Source organism: Vidua macroura, chromosome 2 (assembly GCF_024509145.1).
Source record: "Vidua macroura isolate BioBank_ID:100142 chromosome 2, ASM2450914v1, whole genome shotgun sequence".
In the NCBI taxonomy this organism is placed as follows: Eukaryota; Metazoa; Chordata; class Aves; order Passeriformes; family Viduidae; genus Vidua; species Vidua macroura.
In genome coordinates this window covers 104,034,549-104,046,678 of record NC_071572.1, presented here as the reverse complement: position 1 = coordinate 104,046,678, position 12,130 = coordinate 104,034,549, and positions in this window count along the sequence as shown.

Genomic DNA, 12,130 nt, shown 5'->3' with positions numbered 1-12,130 from the left:
TCTGGTGAAAGTGATCCAGATATCATAGCCTGTGTTCATTTTCAAAATAGAATATAATTAAGATTATTTTAATGTAAATTGTTTTTTCTGCATTTTGTGTCTTCACTTTTGTCCTTAAGTCTGGAATGTCTATTACCTCCCTTTTTATATTCATAATAATATTTAGAAAGATAAATACTCATATGGGATAAGTTTATTTCATGTGGGAACGTAGGTAAGCTCCTCTTGTAATTACTATTTTAAAAAAAATATTACTAACTTTATAGACAGCACACTGAAAATATATTTAGGCTTTGGTGCTGTACTGTGCTGTGAATGTACCACTAACATTTTGTGGAGTTTGGGAAAGAATTTAAGCTACTTTACAGAATGTTTATTCCCAACCATACTGTTACCATAGCGCCAGTAGCAAATAACCATGATACAAGATCTTTACTATAAATTTGGTATGATATTCAACCTCTGCAGAGAAATAGGGCCACTCCACCTTCTTTTCTGAAGGTGTGAACACATTCTCTGCCATTTCAAAGCTGTTTTCTCTGGATCTCCTCCCTTTTTATCATCTGCCAAATCTGGAAGATTTGGTCTCCCCTTTTTCCCTGCTCTTGAATTGCTGAAGTTATTCCTGTGGCTTCAGACGTGATTTCTTTCTAATGATGCAGTGACAGTCACAGTGTGTGTGAGCTTTCCTAGGCTAAGTTTTCCTCAACACTCTGTGTGGCAGGTCTTCAGACTTCCCCTAAGCACTTAGTTTTTTATTTTCATTATTTGACCATGCCCTTTTGCAGTATGTAAGAAACCAATTTAATTTTTATTTATGCCGCAACATGTGTTATAAATCCATTTTCTGACTTGGTGAAAAATTACTTTCAGGGCTGTACACGTGCTGTGAGCCTTAACACGTGCCATGCACAGGAGGCAGCTTGGAAAAAAACAGAGGGAGGCTCTGTACCCAGGGAGACTTTGCCTGACAGCCGACTGGGGGAGAAACTTCCACAGCTGGGCTGAAAGCGACCCCTCTTGGATGCAGGCAGGCCCCAGAGCCTGAAAAAATTTTGCCCATTTTACCAATGGTCTTCCCAAAAGTGCTAAGTTATGGGAAGAGTCTTAGCATAGAAACGCAGTCAACTGTGCCGTAATTTTTCCCCGCCGTTTCTGGTTACTTGGTGAGGAGGGAGTACCTAAAGGGTTCATCTCCCTGCAGAGCCACCTCTTCCCTGCCTGCTTCCCCCACCATCCCTGTCTGTCTGTGCCATTTCACCAAGCAGCCCACAGCAATCTGTTCTTCGATGATAAAGGAGCCGGCAGCAACCAGCTGCCACCCCCCTGCATGACTCCACCTCTTCTAGCTACTCTTTCAGGTTTTTTGTTCAAACATGAAAAGTTTACTCTTGGTGTAGTCAACTTGGTTCAAAATCTGTCTTTTTCATATTCTAAAATGCCTGGGAAAGGCATGTGCTGCACTTGTCTAAGTGTTACATCTTGCATTAAGAGAGTTTAACATCTAAAGATTTAACATCTCTAGTTAATCCGGATGTAGGAATCCTCATTTGAAGTGGATCTTATGAGGAAAGGCTGCTCCCGTAATGGGGATCTTGGAATACTTCTAAGGGAGAAAGTGCTCAATTTTTCTTTACTGTTGCCTTGTAAATGCCGTTAGATGGTACTTCAAGTGTCACTTTATTTTATGGGGCGATAACAGCAGGAGCGTTAGAAAATGAAGACTTCAGTACTCTGGAGTGAGCAACTATTTCTTAGGGAGAAAATGGATGAGGTGAGGTGTTTCCTTTTTTTTTTTTTTTCTTTACTTAACTCCACTTTCTTTCTAAATGAAGCATCTGAGGTGAATATTTAAGAATTCTACTTCAGCAGAATGGGTATTTTAAGCCTGAGTGAGCAGAGAGACAGAGCAATATGTGATACTTAAGTTAGTGTTGGAGATTTTTGTGAAATCTCTGCAAAGGATAGAAGTGATCTTCAGTTCTGAAAAAGCTGAAACAAAAATGAATCCTATATATAAAGGAACTGGGATCTCACTCATTTTTGACATCAGAGGCAATATAAAGTTGAGGATCTGTCTCTGTCCTATTGAAATGGCAGTCCCTGGTCTGTTGTGGCAAAGTGGCTGTGGACAATGGAAGTCAGTGTGACCAAGAAGTTTTATCTTTCTTGTGTATAAAACATTTCTCCTGAGAGAGCTTGAAAGGGGAGATATTCGTTAGTCTAAATAGGCAGTAGTAAAATTTTCATGAAAAAAGAATTTCCTCCTTGTTAAGTTCCATATGCTGCCTTTTCATTGTCAAAACACTTTGTATTTTTTTATCAAAAACATAGGAAATTATTTAACTAAAATGTCTTTTATTTCTGCTGTATCAGAATGCATGGATTGGATCAGAGGGAACAATACATCCACCAATGCATAAAGGAAGATGATGGCTCTAAATCAAAGTCTATCTAACAATGGTGAAAAGATCTTGGAGACAGGTTGCAAAAATACTTTATAGTGAGATTGCTTGTTTTCAAACCCTAACCCTTTTAAGTCTGCATATGACTTGCATGACTTCTGGGTAGATTTTCAAATGATTGACTGTACTTTTGGCTGTCTGTCAGAAAATACTCTTATCCACCTCAGAGACTTTACTTCTCGTTTTGCTCAGTACAAAGAAGTCAAATTTTGTACCTCAGTATCTGCTGTCAAATATTGGATGTTTCAGTATTCCTTTAACCCTGCAGGATAAACTGCTGTACTGACAATAAAATGTGAATTAAAGGTAATTCAGGGTCAGTGCCAGTTACTCAAACAGTGTTATCTCACTTATTTTACAGTGTATTTCATCCAGATTCCTCTTGTTTGTTGAATTTACGAACACCTTACAAAAATGTTAATTAATGCCAGTTTGCTGCATTTTCTTAAAGGTGAATAAATTGTATGGATGTATTAGCATTATCTTTCAACTAAAATTTCATTGATTTTTTTTTCTTTTTGCCAGCAAGAGCCAATGTTTTGTCATTTAAACACTTATTGATGGTTCTTAATTTTGCCAAATACAAGTTTTCATTTAATTTAAAATTATTAAATATACTCTTGACATCCAAGTGAGATAAGGAGATATAAACTGAAAACAAATTTTGCTGGATAAGTGGAGTCAGTGTGATGTTCAACAGAAGTTTGAGGTTTGACATTCCTGAAATCAACTCTTTTTAAGATAACACATGTTCTTTGACTTGCAGTTCAATTTTGCAGTGTTTTCCTTGAAGCATTTTACTGACATGTTGCTGACATATACCTGTAGACATGCATCTCTAAGGCTGCAGGATAACCTGAAGCAGTGAAATACATTTTTTAGATTTTTGTTTTAATTTGAGCTGGAGGCCATTCTATGGGTACAACTTGTAGGAGTGTGGGGTTCCTAGTGGGGACAAGGACAGGCAGTGGATGTGGAGTGTCAGGCTGATTCTGTAGCTAAAGAAAAATATGTTGATTTGTAGGCCATCACTGCTTCAGGCTCAAGAGTTCAACATAAAATCATAGAAACATGGAATGGCCTGGGTCGGAAGGGACCTTAAAGATTATCTAGTTCCAACGGCCCTGACATTGCAGGGACACCCCTTCCACTAGACCAGATTGCTCAGAGCTCTGTCCAACCTGGCCTTGAATTCACTTCAGCATGGTGTTGATAGGGACAATATTTGATTTCACAGATTTCATAGAATATTGTGATTTGGAAGGGATCATGGAGTCCAAATTGTAAATGAATGGCCCATACAGGGATTGAGCCCTCAATCTTGGTGTAATTAGCAGGTATTGGTGTTCTGACCAACCGAGCTAATCTTGATGGATCTCATCAGTTGATTTATCTCATCCTGAAATGTTACTTTTATGATATGAACTCTCATAAAACAGTGTTGGATACAAAACTTTATTCTCACCTAAAAGAAAGTAAGATTTGAATGTTTTGAACTTCACAGGAGAGCATCAGTCTCAAGAGACACAGAGGAATTAACTCATATATATAATCACTTAAGTGTGAGTGACTGTGAGACCGACTCAGACCAGCAGGGAACCTGAACCATTTATTCAAAGAAATGGGTTTAATACAGTTTTCAAGACACAGTATTTCCTTACATGGTAATTCTCACTACATGACCTATCCCATGTTGCCATGTCAGCAACACACTTTCAAAATGTCCTTTTACGGGGTGATTATGCACTGTTCACTCATCTGTCAGCTTCCAGTAGGCTCCTCTCCTCTAGGGGTCTGCCGTGTGCCACTTCCTCTCCCCAAGGTCAGGTGGACACAAGGCTGTCTGTGCTGCGGTGTGTTTCTACAGGCGTGCCCCACAGCCCGCAGCCCAACTCCATCCCATCTCTTCCCACAAATAAGTTTTGAAAATTTTGAAAAATTCTCAATAAAATTAATGTTATTACTGCCAGTAGAGAGGAATTTATAAAGATAACTTGTCTTTAGGTATGATCTGTTGAGACCAAACAGAGTAGTTACAGTAATTTAAAATAGTGTGTTGGAACAAAAGCTGCTAAAGGAGCCTTGGTGAATAGAAAAAATAGCGAACAACAGAGAGAACAAATGAGACAAACTTTTCTCTCAGACTAGGCCAGCCCACTAATTTCTACCCTAGTGTGGAAATTACTTTCCATCTGCTGTATTTTCAAATGTGTGATTGGAAAGGTAAGAGATCTTTCCATTCTTTTCCCTTACCTTTCTTTCTGCAGCCCTTGAGGCTGAAGAAGAAGCTCTATGAAAGATATATATATATATATATATATATATATATATATATATATATATATATATATATATACAAACCTCCTCCTGCTTTGGTTTTTAGCTGTGAGGCTCCCACTGTGTTTGACCATGTGCTGGAAGTAGAGTAGTAGAAAGCTCATGCATATCCAGATGCCCCATACTGCAAACTCAAGTAAAGCTTTGGCTTAGGAAAGAAAATCTGGAAAATCATTTGGCAAATCAGTTCACTTTATAAGTGAGTTTTCTTAAATCATACATTCCCCTCTTTCACTAAAACTGCACTACTTTTACCTGATTTGTAGAGATCTGGGAATTTGTAACCCTATCAAAGTGTTGCTAACATTTGAAATACAGCATGCTGAAAATACCAACCTATACAGCATAGCAATGCAACCCAAATAAATTATCAAAATACATCTCTGCATCTATATTTATAATCTGCATGCCTATATATACATAGGCATTCAGATTAAAAAAAATAAAAATACAATGCGAAAATTGAATCATAAAGCTAGTTCACAATGATCTCTAAATTTAATTAAATCAGTGGTTTGTGAAAAGGCTATTTATTTTATAGTTACATTTTATCACTTTAACTGCAAGATAAACTGCCTTTTAAATTACAATGAAAAAGCTATTATTAAGTAGAATAATAACGTTGATGCAATTTTTAAAACCTCAGCTTCCAAATATTTATTCCTATGGTTAATATCTTTCTGTGTGTGCTGAGTTCAGCATTAAAATTATTTAAACTAAACAAACTGAGAAGCTATAAGTATGCAGGTACAAGAAACTAATTTAAAAATCCCATAACTACTATGTTTTTTACTGTAGCTAAGCTATTATAATTTGTTCATACAAATAAGAGAATAAAATGAAACTATGCAGTATAGTCTGTTATACAATCTTTTTCATTTTAGATGCACTTAAAAGGAAAAAACACTAAATACTACTGATTGGATTGTAAACACATCAAACTGTATTGCTCTACACCGTAGAATTGTATTTCTACACCATTTTTTAAGGATCAACATTATTCATTATTTCGGATTTTGCCTTTTTTTGTAAAATATTAATTGGACAGTACAGAGATGCACTTAAGCAATGTGAAATTGTTTTATGATAAATCTGCAAAGGCTGAATACATGAATTTTGACCCTGTCTTTATTTCATGCTCACAACCTAAAAGATGTGCCATTATTGTGGCATTCTGGTGGTGAAGTGGCTTAGAGTGGGAACATAGGATTAAAGCTATGTACAGTCCATTGTGAGGAAAATTGGGAATAGAAGATGAACAAACTGGTTTAGTCTCTGCTTAATATGTTTGTTCAGCAGAGTAAAAACTAGTGCAATGCAGCAATGATATCCCTCTGGCTTCCAAGGCAAAGGGATTGAGGGATTGAGGAAGTGGGCAAGTGTGCTAGAAAGTAATATTCAAGACTTCCACATTCGTTTTGGCCATTACAGTGATATCCTGTCAAGGTTTAATGTACCTGGATCACCCTCATGAAAGTTTAACAGATCTGTGCCTCCTACTAGAGCTGTGTTTTGACTCAGAAAAAGTTTCAGTTCCAGGAAAAATCAAACTACTAATGCAATAATAAGATAGGTATTTTCCTGAAAGACACTTCCATTATTTTATTGTTTAGTCAGTGCTGGTCCTCTAGCAATCTCAACAGAATCTATGAATCCCATCTCACTAGAAGGATAGACAAACTATTATGGATTAATTATTGCAACTATGTCACATAAAATATCTGTGCATCTTGCTAGGTAGTTGTTAACATTATTAAACATCACAATTAGGGAAAGTCAGAAATCTCTGATAGTAATAAATTTCTAATACATTCTCTCTTCTAATAAACTTTCTTCTGAACTTCTAATAGGTGTTCTATTCAATACCAGTAAGTATTTGAAGCAGAGTCAAAGTCCAATTCCTACCATTTTCTTTGAGTGTCTTGTGTGAGGAATCCCTTTTAGTCTTTGTAATGAAAATCGTATGTTTAGAAAAAATAGAAAATAGAAAAGAACGGTAGAGAAATGCTATTTAGTCTGTATTTGTTTACTCTTTGATTGACAAATATGTAATTATGGCATTAAACTCACCTAGGCCTATTTATCTGTCAGTCTACATGAACAGATTGTGAACAGAACGATCTGCATCTTTAATAAAGGTTATTCATGTGAGTAATGTTATACCAAATTTGATGTGCTAGATTGGCATCCTCTTTGTTTCATCCTGATTTCCCACTGTTTCCCACTTTCCAAATGTTTTTCCTAGTGAATTTCTGTATTACAGAGATGACTATTACTCCTTATGTCATGACTCAGTGTGGGATACTGTCATCTGCTGTTTAATTCATTAGGAGGTAAGTTCCATGCTCCCTCCATCCCACCCTTTGCCTGTTATTTCTCCTTTTTTAAATGTCCTATGAAGATACATGGAATTTTTTTTCTCCTTCCCAGGGGAAGAGGTTTTTCCCCAAAAATATGATCTGGTGGGTGCATTTGTATTTTGTTGAAAGGGTGAGTGTAGAGCATTATTTTTCAGCATGAGACTAACATAGACTCCCTATTAATTGGGCAGGGGCTGTGGGGTGGGCAGGGAAGGGAGAGGAAAGGAAGTAAAAGGATATAACTGGTCAGCCTTGTGAATACACACAAAAGCAAACTTCATCCATATCTAGATCTAGTTCTCCAGCTCCCCCCAAAAGAAATATTTTCAACTTTTTTTTTTTTTTTGAATGACAAAAGAAAGCATGCTCCAGTGCTCAGATCTGATAGTAGGAAGTGTCAGTTTCTTGCAGCGCAATCACACTGCTTTGTTGGAGCTCCAGCAACACAACAGGGAATTTGAATTGATGTTGTGCTCTTTTGTAGGTCTGGTATTTTGTGTTTAAGAATGTAAAAAATACTTGTTCTAAAGATGTTGCTTCTATATGCACATCTTTATGTATACATTTACACATTTTTTCAACTAACTGCTAGACAATTTTCTTTAGGAATACTGGGCCAGTCATGGTGCTTTCAAGACTATTTAAGTCATGCTTATATTAAGCTGTGTTACCAAATGGAGAATTTGTTTAGTTAACAGTGTAGGGACAAAGACAAGAGAATAATCCAGTGATGCATTAAGAAAAGATATAGGGACTCAGTGAAGTGCTGTGTGAAGACACCATCATTGGTCTTTGTTCCTACAAGTATTATCAATCAGGGGCTTGTGATTAGCTTGTGATATTATCTTAAAATGTGGCAGTATGCCATGCACAGACTCTTTGCTTCATGTACATGTACTCATGCCCATTCTGTGCACAAGGACTTTGCTCCTCATAGGGTGAGTATAGATGCAGAGTTCTCTGTCCCTGAATAATTAGCATATCTCTCAGTCACCAGGGTGTTCTGTGATGAGACCATCAGCATATTTTTAACTTATCTTTAAAATAATAAGTGAGTACAGAAAGTAAAAAACTAGCTAAAGTGCCACACAAACTCTGATGCTGTAGCAGAGATTTACAGGTTCAGGATGTGGTGGATTTTTCTGTGAGCAGTATTTTGGCTTGCTCAAACTCAATAAAGCCCTCCTCTGCTTGGCATTAATGCTGTCTGCCGCCCACCTTAGAAAGTCACAGGCAGGAACAATTCTCATTTTCTGTGCCAATGAAATTAAATGGCTCCCCTCAACACTACCTTTGCTTTGAGTGGTACAATGCAAGTCTTGTTTCACACAATTTCTTCTGTATCATTTTCTGTTTTAAGAGATCTAGCTACATGGATCTTTCATCATATAGATTTGAACATCAGACCAAATTTTACAACTCAAATATGTTCATGGATAATTCAGAAATAGATGGATACTTGTCTTTAGATTTCATCTCTGAGAATACTAACACAGAGAGTTCACCAGCTTCACTCCAGAACAAAAAATGTAAATAAGCTCAAATCAATTACCTGCTGAATAATGTAACACAAAGAAAAGCTTTTTGAGCTAAGCACTGGAAATTGAAGACTATGATTTTATATAGGATCCATGCCAAGGTCTCTGCTGAGATGGGATGAGTTTTTTGGCAACCAGTTAGGAAAAGGAGGAAAAGCTGATTATTTATATTGAATTTTACTTTTGTATTCATGTGGCTGAGAAGAGTCTTCCACTCCTCCCCTTTGCTATTGCACTATGCTGTTAGATGTAAGCTCACATACAGGTTTTATTTTAAAATAAATGGATATGGCTTTTGTAATTACATACTAATGAGTTTATCAACGTCTTAAAAGAGTTTTCATATCCTATGTCAATTTGATTAAAAACCACCAGAGTCTGTACAAAGAGTTTCAGGAAAGCCAAACCTGTTACAAAATACACTTTGCCAAAATGGGACTGAATATTTAAAAGAAGTTTTTTATGGGAAATATTTTCTTGTTTATTAACAATATTTTATTTCTTGCAGAAGCACAAGAAGAATTTGAGTGGATATAGGTCCACGGTGAAATAGAAACTGCTATATTTTCCAGATGTATGAAATGAAGTCTGGAAAGATACAACTTAATAATAAGATACAACTTAATAATAATAATAAGAAAGAACTTGGATGTGATAAAAGTATTACTAGCAAGGAGAAGAAGATCTTGTTCTTGAGCATACTTGAGTTTAGCATCTTGCGACATGTTTTAAAACCAGCAGCATTTGGCTAACATGATTCGTGCAGATGGACCAGCAATAGCAAAACCACTTCTGTGCATAATTGCAAGGTAATTTGGGGATCATTTCTTCATGGCAAGCCAGGGGTTGGAAACAGATAACACACAGATGTCGGTGTAGGGGAGGCAGCACACTGACAGTGACCGCTGGTATATGTACGTTATAGTGGAAGCGCTTCACTGTTCTTGTGCTTTCTGCCCAAGTTCACTTTGCTCCTGCTCCTCGCCTGTCCCCCACCCCCAAAATTAGGGCTATGACTAACGTAATTTCCAGCTCCTGTGGGTAAAAACTTTGACCAGGATTGTGTTATGCTTGATTCTACTCTTATGTAAACCTCTAGTCTGTAATCTGAGTATTATAAAATGGATTTAGTTGGATTCAGCTTTCAGGCTGGAGCTGAGGAGCCTGAGGGGGGACCTCATTGCAGTTACAGCTACTTCATGAGGGGAAGAGGGAAGCAGATACTACTTTCTCTGCCATGGCCAGTGACAGGACCCAAGGGAATGGCTTGAAGTTGTGTCAGCAGAGGTTTAGGTTGGATATCAGGAAATGTTTCTTCACTTACAGGCTGTTTTGGCACTGAAATAGGCTCCTCAGGGAAATGGTCCTGGCCTCAAGTCTTCCAGAGCTCACAAAGCTTTTGGAGAACTCTCTTAGGGATATGGTGTAATTGTTGGGGTTCTGTGAAGGGCCAGGAGTTGGATTTCAATTATTCCTTTGTGTCTCTTCTAACTCAGGATTACTCTGTGATTCTATGCTTTTCCATGGAGCCTTCCCTTGTCCAGGCTGATCAGTCCCAACTCTCTCAACATGTTCCCATAGGAGAGATGCTCCAGTCCTCTGATCATTTTTGTTCCCTCTTTTGGACTTACTACAGCAGGTTCACATCATTTTTATGTTGAGGTCCCCAGAGATGAACACAAGTATTCCAGGTGGGCCTCACCAGAACAGAGGGAAGAGGCAGAATCCCCTCCCTACCCTGCTGCCCACAGGGCTTTGGATGCAGCCCAGGGTAAGTTTGACTTTCCAGGGCTGCCAGCAGACATAGCAGCCATCATGTTGAACTTTTGTCCTGGGGTGACTTTATGATGCTTGTATCCCCATTCATCTGTTAAGCCCAGAAAAAAGTTTTGCACCTTTAAGATTGGTTCTGAGAGTGAAGGTGGGGGGGGGGGGGGGAGGGTGTAAAGAAGAAGTGTGCAGTTTGGTTTCAGAAACTGCACTCACTCCTCCACGTTCCCTTTCTCCTGGACTGTGTGGTCTGAGGACAGACAGACAGTGGGACAGAGCTCTCCTTTGCTTTTAGTTAGTTTTTAGCTAGCTGAGGCAGAGAAGTTCCCTGGACTGTAGTTTTCCTTTTTCTTGGAACTGTTTAAACCTGCTCTGGACTGAACACCCAGAAGAGCACTGGCAGCTCACGCCTGTGGCCCACCAGGCTGGTCCTGGGCCGCGGCACTTCCAGCATCAGAGGGACTGATAAGAGACTGGCTGAGCTGAGCTACAGGCCACAAAAGGACTTCCTGAATTTGTCATCTCTTCAGAGCAGCGAGAGGTTTTATTGTTTAATATTGTTCCCTTTTTTGTGCTGGTGAATGCTTTGCCTGTTAAATAAACAGGTTTTTTCCACTTTTCTCCATGGAAATCTTTTCCCGAACCAGTTGGGGGAGAGGCCACTTGAATCTGCTTTCTAGAGAATGGTTTTCTCCCAGATTTGTCCTAAACCAGGACAACTTCCAATCCACCAGCCCTGCCAAGTCTTCCTCCTCAGGGCTGCTCTCAATCCCTTCTCCATCCAGCCTGTATTTGTGCTTGGCATTGCCCTGACCAGGATGCAGCATCTTGCCCTTTGCCTTGTTGGACCTCATGAGTTGTGTACAAGCCCCAGTCTGCAGCCTGTCCAGGTCCTATTGAATCCATCCCTTCCCTCCAGAGTGTGGCTGCATCACAGAGCTCAGCATCTGCAAGCATGCTGAAGGCACACTTGGTCCCACTGCTTTTTACTGTTCTGTTTATGTTAAAGCTTTCATGACTCACCTTGACAAGGTCTCTGCTTTGTGCTGGAACATGTAGTGAATTCAAGATGTTAGAGAGATTTTGTCTTGTGCTTTTGGACAAATCTTCCGATTAGCACAAGGGATCAGACCAAGGTACCGTTCAAACAGTATGTTTTAGTCAGTACCAAAAAAACCCAAAAACATACTAAAACCCCAAACTGAAACTAGCAGGCACCATTCCTTGAGTTAGTATGGCAAGATGAGAATTTTGAGGATTAACAATCCATGTTAAGCATTTGGAGTTGAGCAAGTACAAAGGAACGTAATCTCTGAGAACAAAAATATCCTAGAGGCATATTATAATTATTATTTGTTGATGAAATAAAAAATGGTAGTGGTACGGTTGTGGGATTAATATGATACACTTTGGAAGAAAAAGTATTTGCTAATTGGGTAGATAACAAAGTTATGCAATATGTTACAGTGGTGAATTGGACTGTGTGTGGGTTATGTGATCAAATATATTTAATCTGGTTAATCAGATATTGGTTGAGCTTTTTACATGACAGGAATTTCTATAAGGTAGTTCTGAGGTGGCTTAATGTGGAAATGACTTATATTAATGCTTGCTTTAATAAAGTGTTTCTCAGTGTAGCTGCATAAATTATGTAAATGAG